The sequence below is a fragment of the Lagopus muta genome, chromosome 10 (genome assembly GCF_023343835.1).
Source record: "Lagopus muta isolate bLagMut1 chromosome 10, bLagMut1 primary, whole genome shotgun sequence".
In the NCBI taxonomy this organism is placed as follows: domain Eukaryota; kingdom Metazoa; phylum Chordata; class Aves; order Galliformes; family Phasianidae; genus Lagopus; species Lagopus muta.
This window is the reverse complement of record NC_064442.1, coordinates 9,806,461-9,818,850: the sequence shown is the minus strand read 5'-3', so window position 1 is coordinate 9,818,850 and position 12,390 is coordinate 9,806,461. Positions and strand designations below refer to the sequence as shown.

General features: G+C 35.5%; 1 long non-coding RNA gene across 1 annotated transcript; it reads right to left on the bottom strand.

The window, feature by feature from the left end:
• Window positions 1–5,775: 5,775 nt before the first annotated feature.
• LOC125698419 (uncharacterized) lies at window positions 5,776–12,034 on the bottom strand. The gene is made up of 3 exons (XR_007379184.1): window positions 11,941–12,034; window positions 8,163–8,289; window positions 5,776–5,895 (listed from the first exon to the last, which is right to left on the bottom strand). It is a non-coding gene; the product is annotated as an uncharacterized LOC125698419 (long non-coding RNA).
• Window positions 12,035–12,390: the final 356 nt, after the last annotated feature.

The window sequence follows — 12,390 nt, the reverse complement described above, 5'->3', positions numbered from 1 at the left end:
TCTGCTTCTTAAATATGGCTGCTATAATAATAATAAGCAGATGATAATGTTGTGTAAAATATGTCAGACTTTAAGGCTGCTGGAACGAGTTGTCAGATTATCAAGTCAATAGTAAGCGTGGAGGCTGAGCAGTATTTTAAATACTTCCCCAAGAAGCCGCTATCCTATACATAAACTATATGATCAGAAAAATATATAATCTTGTAAATGTCTATTGTTGCATTCAGATAAAAGAGTTAGTTTGGAAAAAATAAGTTTACTCTACTACAAAAATGTTCCTATCTATTAATGAAACAAATACTTAATGCTGCTCTAAAAGACGTTTCAAAATAGTGTATGTAAAATAATAGGAATAAATAACGTACTTCATCTCACTTCTCACAAAGTAACAATTTATATAACGACGAAGCAAAAATTCAGACATATTAAGGTATTTTATGTAACATATCCTATCTTTTGTATAATTCCTGTTAGGGCATACAGCTTTTAATTTTTTTTTTTTTTCCAACCTTATACATGCTTTTTCTGTTGTTACAGCATTAAACTTTATTTTAAGTTGTATTTGAACTTTATTGTTTTAAGTTATTTAAATGTTATTTATATAAAAAAAAAACTTATTAAGCTGCATCTGTTTCATATGCTTTTAATTCTAAAGGAATAACAAAATGGTCTGGCTGAGATGCAATGAATTTCTTTCTGTGACCAGACACAAAGTCTAGTACACAACCCTCTTGCCAACATACGTTGGATGACAGACAAAAACGACAGCCTGCAGCAAATCGCACAATGGACATCTCAAAGGAAACAATGCAAAAACATAAAAAATCTTTGCCACACGCTCAAGTTGATTTAATAGCAGCTCAGAGTTATACTAGGTAAAAGAAAGTTGCAGAATAAGTCCTCAGATGGTGGAAACAATCCTCAGAGAACAGTGTAAGAACCCGTATGTCTACTCTGAAAGACCAGCCGAGATCCAGGTGACGTGATGAAGAGACACATTACTTTTCTAGGTATCAAAGTGTTTAAGTAAGCCCTATATGGCTGAAAAGTTACTTCATCCTGTTCAGTTTGCCTACAAGTTTTCTCAGCATTGTGATCTGTGCTCAAAGATCACCAAAATTTAGCTAAAACAGCTGTTGCACAATCATTACCAACTTGGGATGGAGTCAAGTGGAGTTAATGGACTTAAGTGCTCTACTTTTCAGCACAGGTATCTAGACACAATCTTTTTTTTCTACATATTGAGACACCTTCTTTGTAACTGCACTCACACAGAACTGCCTGCAACAATTCTCTTTAAGAAATATATATATATCCTTTAACAACTATTTGCTTATTAAATACTATAATTTGGAAGTTACTTATGGAGTTTGACTTAGTATTATCACAAACTGAAGCGTAGATGTGAACCAGACCACGCAGAAAATTTGTCAATACAACTACATGGGTAAACATTCACTGTGCTTCTGCTGCTTGATCTATTGCTTGTTCAGGGAAAACAACAGACTGTACTATCAAGGAATACTTCTTGCTGGAAACTGTCTGCACTTCTCTGTGAATATATTAACACTGAAATAAAGCTCCTATTCACAATTAACATTAATATACTAGCACAAGTTTCTAGATACAAATTAGCTTAGTTGAAGCTTTGAAATAAAAATGGAAAAAGCAAAATCTCCCAAAGATTGTGTTTTAAAGCTCAGCTGAAGTTTAAACTTGTGTGCAAGTATGTATGTTCATATGCAAATATATGCAAAATAGTGCTTAAATTAGATACATATCGGTTTTTCTAAAGATCTTCTGATTATGTTGTTCAAGAATATAAGCATACAGTCAAGCAATTCTTGAGTCCCTAAGGTAATTTCCACGTACTGCTCTACGTTTTATACAATGCATTATTACACTACCATCCTCATTAGGTCAACCAAAGCTGGTTTGCATTTTACTGTTATATCTGACATATAGCTACAGGTGAATGGTTCAGCCCAAGCTCAAATCCCTGCAGTAGCACAGAGTCATGCAGCCTAGCATGTTGCAGTACCTTCCTTATGCTGACCTAGCAGTGGAGGTACTGTAATAGAGAAAAAAAAAAAATCAGATTTTTCCCTTTTCTTCATGGTTCTTTTCAATAATTTTCTGGCACTCTAACAAACAGTCTTAAAGGCTAAAACACATCCTAGTTTGTTCTATTCCAGTACAAAGTGGAAAAGATTAACAGAAAGCAAGATGAGATCCATCCAGTGTATCAAACTTGAGAATACCTTTAATTTAGAACTGCCTTCTAAGCAGAAATCCAGAAACATTTGAACAGTCTTATATAAAATAGAGCTGTAGAATTTGATTAGAAAAATTTGTAAACCAAACTGACTGCAAATTGATGGATTTGCAAATCAGTCATATAGCAATTAAAAGCCACCAAGTGTTAAAGCCTGAACTCTGTAAATAACTTCACAATACCTGGCTGAGGAAAGCAAGCTTGTAAATCTCAAGCATTCCAGACAATTCTAAACCTGCTTACACTCCAGATGTAAAAAATAGGAGGTCTTCTCCAACTCTGTTTAGAAGGCAGATGCTAGTTTACCAAAATAGGCTTCTTTCATTATGAAATGCTTTTACTAAGAGTCCTGGCACTTGAGAAGACTGACTCGTAATATAGAAGAGAAAAAAAGAATTAAACTCAGAGAAAATTACTTCCTGATGAGAATGAAGAATAATGCATATACTTGGCACAAAGTTTACAATGTTTTCAAACTGAAATCCAATCACAAAATGACAGAATGGTCGAGGTTGGAAGGTATCCCTGGTCCAAAACCCCTTACTCAGCAGGGCCACCTAAAGCAGGCTGCTCAAAGCCACGTCCACGCAGCTTTGGAGGATCTCCAAAGAGGGATACTCCAAGGAGAGTTCCATTGCTCAGTCACCAGAGCAGTAAAGGTTTCTTGATGTTAAGATGGAAGATATGTTTCAGTTTGCACACCCTGTCCTGGCACTGGGCACTACCGAAGAGATTAGCACCAGCTTCTTAGCATCCTCCTTTCAGGTTTGTATAAATATGGATAAGATGCCTTCCAACCTTCTACTTCTCCAGGCTGAAGAGTCTCAGTTCTCTCACAATTCATTATTACCTTGGACAGCATCAGTTTTGATAGACATAAAGCAAGTCATCAGCTAGTGACTGCTGAATTATCATGATTAATGTACTGGCCTTTGAAATTTGGTTCTGCTATAAATTTCACACGTAACTTTAAGAAAGCCATAGTCAAAGTCCTACTCCCTATGTAAGTAAAAGAGGTGCAAGCCTGACGCATGCTGCTAATACATTAAACATATTTCCATGCTATTTTTAAATCACCATAATAATTTTAGCAGGGCACAAGTCAGCAGGGGGGATATTGCTGAATTTATGCCTAAATTCACAGTGATTTCGGTCAACAACACAGGACACCATGTTGGCATGGTTAGATTGCTGTCTGTGTTTAAGCTAGCTAATGAAATTAGCTTGTTTATGTCTAACTGAGTTGCTGTAATATTACTGCATAGCACAGCAACATTACATGAGACCTCCAGATGAAACTGAACATGTGGAAACCATGGATGCTCAATTCTTGTGTAAGATACAACACACTGACAGCTAACTTGCCTACACACCCTTTTCCTATTGATTTTATGGGACATTGCACATCAAAAAGGATCTGGGCCAGTGACAAGCATCTCAGTGTTCATAAATGAGAACAAGAGACTATTCAACAAAACTGAGAGTGCCCTGAGAGCCTAAAGCACTGTGGTAGAGCACAGAATAGGATAATAATAGGAAAACTAAAATAGAAAGGCTTCTCCTTTTATTATATTTTCATAGGAAAAAATAAGTCATTCTATCTTCTTTTGCAAAGAAGCATTAGGACCACAATAGCTTTAGTGACTTCAAAAAAGTACTGTCATTGAAACAAACTCAGGCCAGAAGTGTTACTATAACCAACAACTGAGGTGATTTATTGAACCTGCTCTGCAAATAACCACTTTCTACTGAGTTTCATACACTTATTTTTCATGTACTAGCAAAATACTGTAATGACTGAACTTCAAAAGGCAAAGGAAACATGATTATACCAGAAGGAAACCATTGGAATTTATAAAAATCATGCAAATGTTTTCCACTGGCTTTTGGTTTTGTAAAAGCATATTATATTTTAAACCCACATGTTCCTCTGACAATTGTCTTCAACAACATAATGCACTCTGTTTCTAAAACCTGTACTGCAAACAGAACAACAAACAAAAAATGGATTTTATAAGCAAGAATTTCCTTCCAAGACTGCAACACAAAGACACTGACTTTCAATTTAAAAGAAACAGTGGTTCTTTTTTTTTCCCCCTTCAGTTATACTTGAAAAGAACTACTAAGGAAAAAAAGGAAAATTATTCAGGAAAGCTAACAGGCAGTATATAATGACAGTGAACCAGTTCATTTTACTAAGCCACAGAGGTGCGTAGCCAATCCACACACAGATTCTGCAAAGAATTCATTGGTAGAGAACAAATCCTTCAGTGAGCTCTCAAGAGCAACTCTTCCTTGTTGCTCACAGTGCACTGCACCCATAAAAATTCACACGGTTGTCTTACATCTACATTACAGGAGCAAGTTTGTGGGGAAATGATGGCACATGTTAGAAGACTTCCTTGCCTCTGATATTTCTGTGCTATTTCACTTAATTTAGGATTCCCTGAGTACATCATGCTCCAAACATTCTCTCCTTAACACTAATAAGTATGAGAGAAGCCTCTATCTTTTCCTAAGCATTTAACATAACTGTTGGGAAAATCTGTCAGAGTAGTATCACTGAAATCGGCAGAGGCTGGGGATCTGCACACAGACATCTTACCCCATTCAGGTTGATTCCATCACTAAAGAATTTCTGAATTTTTTCTTCAGCTTATCTTTAAGACTGGCAAATCTATGAGTTTTCACACAGACATTTTCCTCTGAATTGTTTTACAACAAAAATCAAGTTTTTTTACCTTGATCATGGTGGAGTGACCTAAATGCACAAAAGCACATAATCACATGAGCACATGAAAAAAAATGATAGGAAAAAAAAAAGGCAAATATTGGAAAAGCTTTGGGGGCAGAAGGAAGACTAAGAGTAGCAAGAAAGGACTGGCAGAATAAAGGAGGAAGGAAAACAGAAACTTCAGGCATGGGAGAAATGATAGAATATGGAATAATCACAGAAACACCAAGGTTGGAAAAGGCCTACAAGATCATCCAGTCCAACCATCCACCTATCGCCAACAGTTCTCACTAAACCATATCCTATAATCACCATAGTCTGGCTAACGTGAAGAAACAAAACATTCAGAACGGGAACAAGTGAGAAGCAGCATCAGCACAAGAACTGTGAAGGAAGATGTTAATATAGCAGCAATGAGAAAGGAGAGCCATCTACCACCATAGAATAATACAGCCAAATGTCTGATTCACCGGGACAGGGAAGAAAAAGAGGTAGAAAACAGAATGCAATAAAGAATGAAAATGAGAACCCTGTGCTAGAGAAAGCAGTAGCAAAAGAACAGCTGTTAACAGGATTAGAGGAAATGACCAATCAATTAATTTTTAATTGATATGACATTTCTATTCTGTGCAAAATTAAAGTGAAAATATTACTAATAATTTATGTTGACAATTAGATTTTGCAACATACTGTAAGTTGCAATACAATATGCATAAACGTGCACTGTGAGTTTAAATATATTTACAAGACTTACGAGCTGCTGTGGATCTGGCAGATTCACTTGTGGGCATGTCAGCAGTAGCACCTTTACTGTCACGATTGACAGTGGTATCCTTGCAGCTTTCAAGACACTATTTATTCCATGCATGTTTCCTTGGTTTTAGACCTGAAAAAGAATAAAATAAAATTTAGAAAAATACTGATGTTACTTTGAAATGCGCCCTGTGATTTATCCCAATTTAAATTAAAATTACTTTTTTTCTCGTATCCAATGTAAACAGCATTATGCTTATGGTCAACCTTAAGCTAAGGAACAAAGCCCAGTAACTGAAATAACTATATTCATATATTTAAATTCAACCAGTGTCTTCACAGAGATTTTTTTCTATCTCCCTTCTACTTCTGCTTGATTTTCTACATGGATAAATATCCTTATTTTGTGGTTCTTCCAATTCAGTAATTTAATACATTTGCATATTTTTTGTGAGGTTGTGAATTATTCTGGCAGCAATACATAATTTACTTTAGCCAGTGGCTTTCAGTATTCATTCCAGTAGAATTCGCACAGCTCCCACACTATAAATTTCATGCAGATACAGAATCTCTGCCATAGCAGCAATATCCTTGTTTCTCAGGATTTTTTTTTCAGTCTGACTAGATTTCAGTTAATTCTATCCATTATCTATTCCTACACATTACAGATTTTACTGCGGGTTTATGCAGCTCTTTCAAGTCAAAGGCCCACTTGAGGTTTGGTACATATAACCTTGAAATATGTAAACCTTCTCCAAATTAGATTTTTTCAGGGTATTTTTATTTCTATACATAATTTTCTCAGTCTGTAACTAAAAAGAAAATTCTGCTCAAGAAACACTGACTGACATAGAGAAAGGTTTTGAGAAAATATTTTTGTATTTTGTGCCTACTTCAAAAACACATTTCTATTGCATTTGTCAATCAGCTTCAACATACAAGATAATGAATTCCACATTGCCATGAAATCTAAATAAACGAGAACTAAAGATAGAAATCTGCTCTAAATCTAAGTTTTGAAATGGATATTAAATAACGTGCATGATCTAAGAATCATCAACACTGTTAAGACATGGTGATATTTAATGGTAATTCCATTTCCAGAGGAAGCTTCTAGGACAGGTACAGTCAAGAATCTTGTAAACATATTTATACCTTTCTTCTGGTTTGGGGTTTTTAATAGACAAGTAACTTCAAGGCCAGCTACAAATAAACAGTGGGGAAGACCTCCCAGTCTCCTGTTTAACTACAAAGCAACCTATGCTTACCATGTTCAGCAGCTTTCTCAGTAATTAATACAGTTTTTCTTGCACATTATTTGAATTATATGACTTCTACCCTGACTGCATTTATGTGCTTACTGTAGATTCTTAACGATATAGAAGTAAAAACTTCCATACTGTATCACAAAGAAAGCACTGAAATCATCAGCATTCATCAGTTCAATTATATCTCCAGGTAGGATTACATCCTCACTGGCTAATTTATAATATTTCAATACTTTTATAGCTACAAGAGCTGTGCCAGAACAGAGTCAACTGCTGTAGAGCAATAATAGGACTGGATTAGAGCATATATATAACCTTCAAAATACTATACTTTCTTTTCAGCATTATCCTGATAACCCCCAGCTCTAAAGAGATTATCACTTGGACTCTGAGACACACAAGCTTTGCAACACTTGGCAACATCAGAGCTCTCACCACACTCATAGTTCTAATGCAACATTCATATGGGGATTTTGCCCCAGAAATAGCTTAATTTAATGGGGAAAAATATTTAATTCTCAATCTGATACAGAAATAGTTGCAAAACTGTACCTAAATTGTATTACAATAGAAAGATAGAAAGGTAATCTGGTTGTCTGAAATGTCTCATATTCACAGCAAGACTTCATCATTATTAAACACTGGAAGGTCATGCCCAGCTAATCTCACTGCTCAAGTAAATAATTAGAATGCAGAATGCTTCCACAGTATCAGCAGACAACAGAATACTAAACTAGATTGCCAAGGCATTGATACAGCACAAGTTAGCAATTAAAGTATGTTGCAGACATACTTTGATACATTTTTGGCAAAAGCATTTTGAAAGGTCAAATCCAGTTTTATTTTTTGACTAAAAAGAAAGAAATAATGCCAGAGATAGACAGCTTCCTTTCCAGAGTACTGGTTTACAATGTTTAATCATAGTTATTTGCCAACAATCAGAATAAAGATGTTGGTATCATCATCGTTATTACTAGATCAGAGCACAGAATGCCAGCTTTGACTATAGCATTTCCAGCACAGATTTTTTTTATATATTTATGTATCTTACTATTATGGGGGGGAAAAGAAAGCAGTAGGTTCTCACTGAAATGCACATCTGATGGTCTGGACACAAACAAAAAAACAGTACCTGATATCCATTGAAAAATTAAGTCTACCAATTCGTCCATAAAATCACCATCAAATCTTCTAAGGAATTCAGGAAACGCTTCACAGAAAGTGATGTGAAGTATTTGTGACAAACAATCAGGATACACCTGCCAACACAAGAATAACACAGTATCTACCAAAGCTACCAAAAGAGCTTTCATACTACAATATCCTTAGCTAATGTAAAAACACTCAAGTGAAGTGCAGTAATTGCAAAGTCATTCTTCTAAAAAAAGAATAGTGCTCCCTTCTATTACTTATGTGAAACATTAGGCAGCTGTACCAACAAGTGAATGCACTTCTCTATAATGTGCTTAGCCAATATCAAAGTTCCCAGTGAAGATGGAATTGGAGGGCAGTGATTCAAACAAATTACATACTTTGAACAAGACACTTAGGCCTACAATTAGGATAAAGTATTCTTTAATGATATTGAGCTGATCATGGTCGCTAATTAAAAACAAGAAATTTACAAATTTCTCATCTTTTAACATTGTTTTCCTATTCACACATTACATGAGCCAAAAAATCAACTTCATGACAAAGAAGTGATAATTTCTAGATTCCCTCAATATTTCTGACTGCCCTCTCTCTTCTACATACATGCAGCTCCCTTGTGCAGCCTAACACTGTCAACCTGGATATGTGTAAATTTGCTTATGTGACATGTTAATACTTTTATGAGCCAAAATACAGCATCTTTCTGTATACCAATGGAATTACTAAATGTTTATTTACCTGAAAAAAAAAAGAAAAAAACCCAACCATCTTTACTATCCCTGGGAACACGATGAAAAAGCGCCACAAAGCTTTCTGTAATTCTGTCAAACTGTGGTGATCTTTCTGATTGGGCTTCAAAGGGTGAAACATGAACCCAAGAAGAAGGCATCAGCATAAATTCATATACTGCTGTGAGCCAATATACTGATGCATGAGATTATTAGAGCTCATCCTTATGTATCCTGTTAGGGGCGGTGCTGGCAATACAAAGAAACAATACTGAAATATATTCTTAAAATAATTCCACCTCTTACTCTAATATCTTCTTCTAACTGTATTGACAGATTTTTTTAAAGTATACTGCAGTAGTTACTGATTCAGAATCATACTTAAGAATGTCTATTATTTGAAGCATATGTGGTGCACCAGCCAATAATTAAGATGGAATCTAAGTGCTGCACTGAATGGAAGCCATTGTATATAACCAGAGTCTCCGACCATCTGAATATTTTTCTTCTCTTCTTAATAAAGAACAGAGTGATCACCTGAGGTAATAAAATATATACATTTTTAATCTATATTCTTAACCTAAATACTGCAAAATCATACCTTATGCAAGTCCTAGCATCAGTACACAAAGTAAGCAAAGTAAAACAAACAACTCTGATCTAAATGCTTATTGTAGGCACCATGGTATAAACCTGCTAACTAAATTAGCTGTTTGTGTGTTCAACTACAGCTGCTTAAAGTTGTACGTCAGTTAGTCTTGGGCCTGTAATTGACGTACTGCGCTTTGTCTACAACCAACTTGAAGAATCTATAGCTTATTTCTTTGATAATAACAGACCAGGAATGCATCAAGTCCATTTATACCTTACACTTTTGGAGGAACCAGCACAGAAAAGAAGTCCTGAAATGTTGCAATAGATAATTTTGAGAGAAACAAGTTTCTCCAGACTTCAAGAACTTCCTTCTGTCAAAGCAACAATGAAATATTTATTGCGCTGAGTGCTGCAATTCTAAAATCTTAAAACCACAGAACAAACTGAAACTAGGCAAGGATAGGAAGTGCAAGGGTTTTCATTTGGAACTCAATCCAGAAGAAAATGGGAGCCTTCTTTCAGACTGAGGAAATACTGAAGTAAGAAAAGCTTGCAGGGAAATGTCCAGCTTCTACTGAGAACAAAAGCAGATTCTTTGGGCACCTCACCGTTAGGTCATCATAAATGATGGGGACACATCTGCATTTGCTGGTTCCCAACAACTCTCTCAGCTCTTCAATGCTTTTTTGTTTTATTCTCTTTGAGATTTTTTTTAGTTAATTTTCACTAAACTTACCACAAAATATTTAAATATATAGAGTTAAAACCACAAAAACTAAGTTACACAAAATTAATAAGGCAGCAAATCACACTTGTTGCGTTTAAATTTTAACATAATTAAAAAAATGCAAGAGCACAAATACTGCAACTAATCCTAGCAACAAAGCAGATACAGGCACCAGATGAACTTCCATTGACATTTGGACACAAGCACTGACTCGAAGTTGTTCCAGAACCAATGCAGAAGTGCTAAAAGGATTTTGATATCACTTGTAACTTGGCTATCTGGGTACGTTTGCATATATTTAAGCAAAAATAGCCAAAGTTTTTAAACCCATCAAAATTTACCAACACTTGCTGAACATTTATGGAGACCCAACAATGGACGTGAGCACAGGGAGGCAGGGAGTGGTGCACCTGAGCAGTGGTGGCAATGACACTGGTTCACCTCCACAAATGGACTTTCCCAAGGAAAATGTTATCCTGGGTCAACTAACAGCTTACAGGAACAGAGATCACCATCTAAGGCTGATCACAAAGACAGCAGAGACAAAGCTCTAAATTATCCCTATCTTTTCAACCATGGATTAAAGTACTGGCCACACAAGAAAAGACTATGCCTTTTCATTTGCCCACTAATGAAGTAACCAAAGAATTTGAAGACACTGCTAATTCCCACTGAAATAAGTAGAAAATTAGAATAGAAAGGTTACAATTACAATAATACTTCAAACCGTCAACTGCAATTTTCCTGGCTCATTTAGTTCCAGATGCAGGTGTGAAAGCTGTAACTTTAGACAGAATAAGGATCCCTCATCAGTGGCAAAAGATGAGTGCACACATACTGAAGGAATTAGCATAACATCAAATAAATCTTTCTTCGCCTAATGAAAAAGAGCCATTAATTAACAGGACACCAAGAAGCTCCTGAACACTGTCTTCATTTTTCTTCTGTGGTCATATGAAAGAAATAAGGAATACCTTCATTTTTATGTCTCCAGGTGAGACATGAGCATACCGTAGCTGCATGTGCAGTGAGACCCTGTTTATATGCTAATGCAAGATTTCATAGCCACAAGGTTCACGCCCACCAGCTACAGAGTATGAGCATATGATCACACACAAGAAATTCATCTGGAATTCATTTGCATAATAGCATCCAAGTGTTTTACATACTTGCTGCAAATTCATACGTAAACAAGATTATAATTCCTGCAGTAATTAGACTGAGGTGTTACAGGCAATCATCTCTCTTCATCCTCAATGTTCAACCATTCCCTGAGTGCTATGAGATACGAGGAGTCAATGATACGGTAAAAAAACAAAAAAAACCCATGCAATTCAACATGATGTGTAACACACATGCCAAGGAGTCTGTAAAAAAAATTACATGTTCTACATTGTAACTCTGGGCTTACTTGGTTTTTGAAATTCTTTTTAAGTTCAATGTGAATGTTACATTATTTGTTTCACTATCTTAATTACTGGCCAACCGCAGGACACAGGACAGGGCAGCTAGAAGAATTCTTCAACAATAATGAGTTAAAATCAAACAGCTCCTACGTCTGACAGTTTTGTAACTTCAATCAATGCTAATAGTGATACTAAAAACTGTACAAAAGTGGAACATACAAAGATGAATGAGTCAACGTATTTTGCAATACTCTCTATTGGCAGCTTGTGATCAGGATATTGAAGCAAAGAATACATACTTACATCATTCTTTCATAGCTAAGTCTTAGTTTTGAAGCTTCCAAATGTTTTCATAATTCTAAAAGTTGGTTTTTGAAACCAGGGTAACCACAGCTCTAAAAAGAAAAGAAAAATCTTCAGTAACTAAAGCTGATAATTACATTCCTGATGTGATGCTGCACTGAGAAAACAGCATTTCAAACTCACAAGCAGTTTTTTTCTAAATTAAAAAACCTGCAAAGGATTCTTCAACAGAGCTGGTGACTCTATTTTATAAAAATACTTTCTTTGGTAGTTGTTTTCTTTTCTTACCAAAAGTCTGTCAAAGTACATGAAATGATCACTTCAATCTTTGACACACTTTGTTTCTTGCAAGACTTCTCAAAAAAATATTTTCTGTTAGAAAGAATGAGTAAACCCATCTCAATTTTTCTTACTTGCTGGGCTTTTTGCTTCTTTTAACCTATGCATATT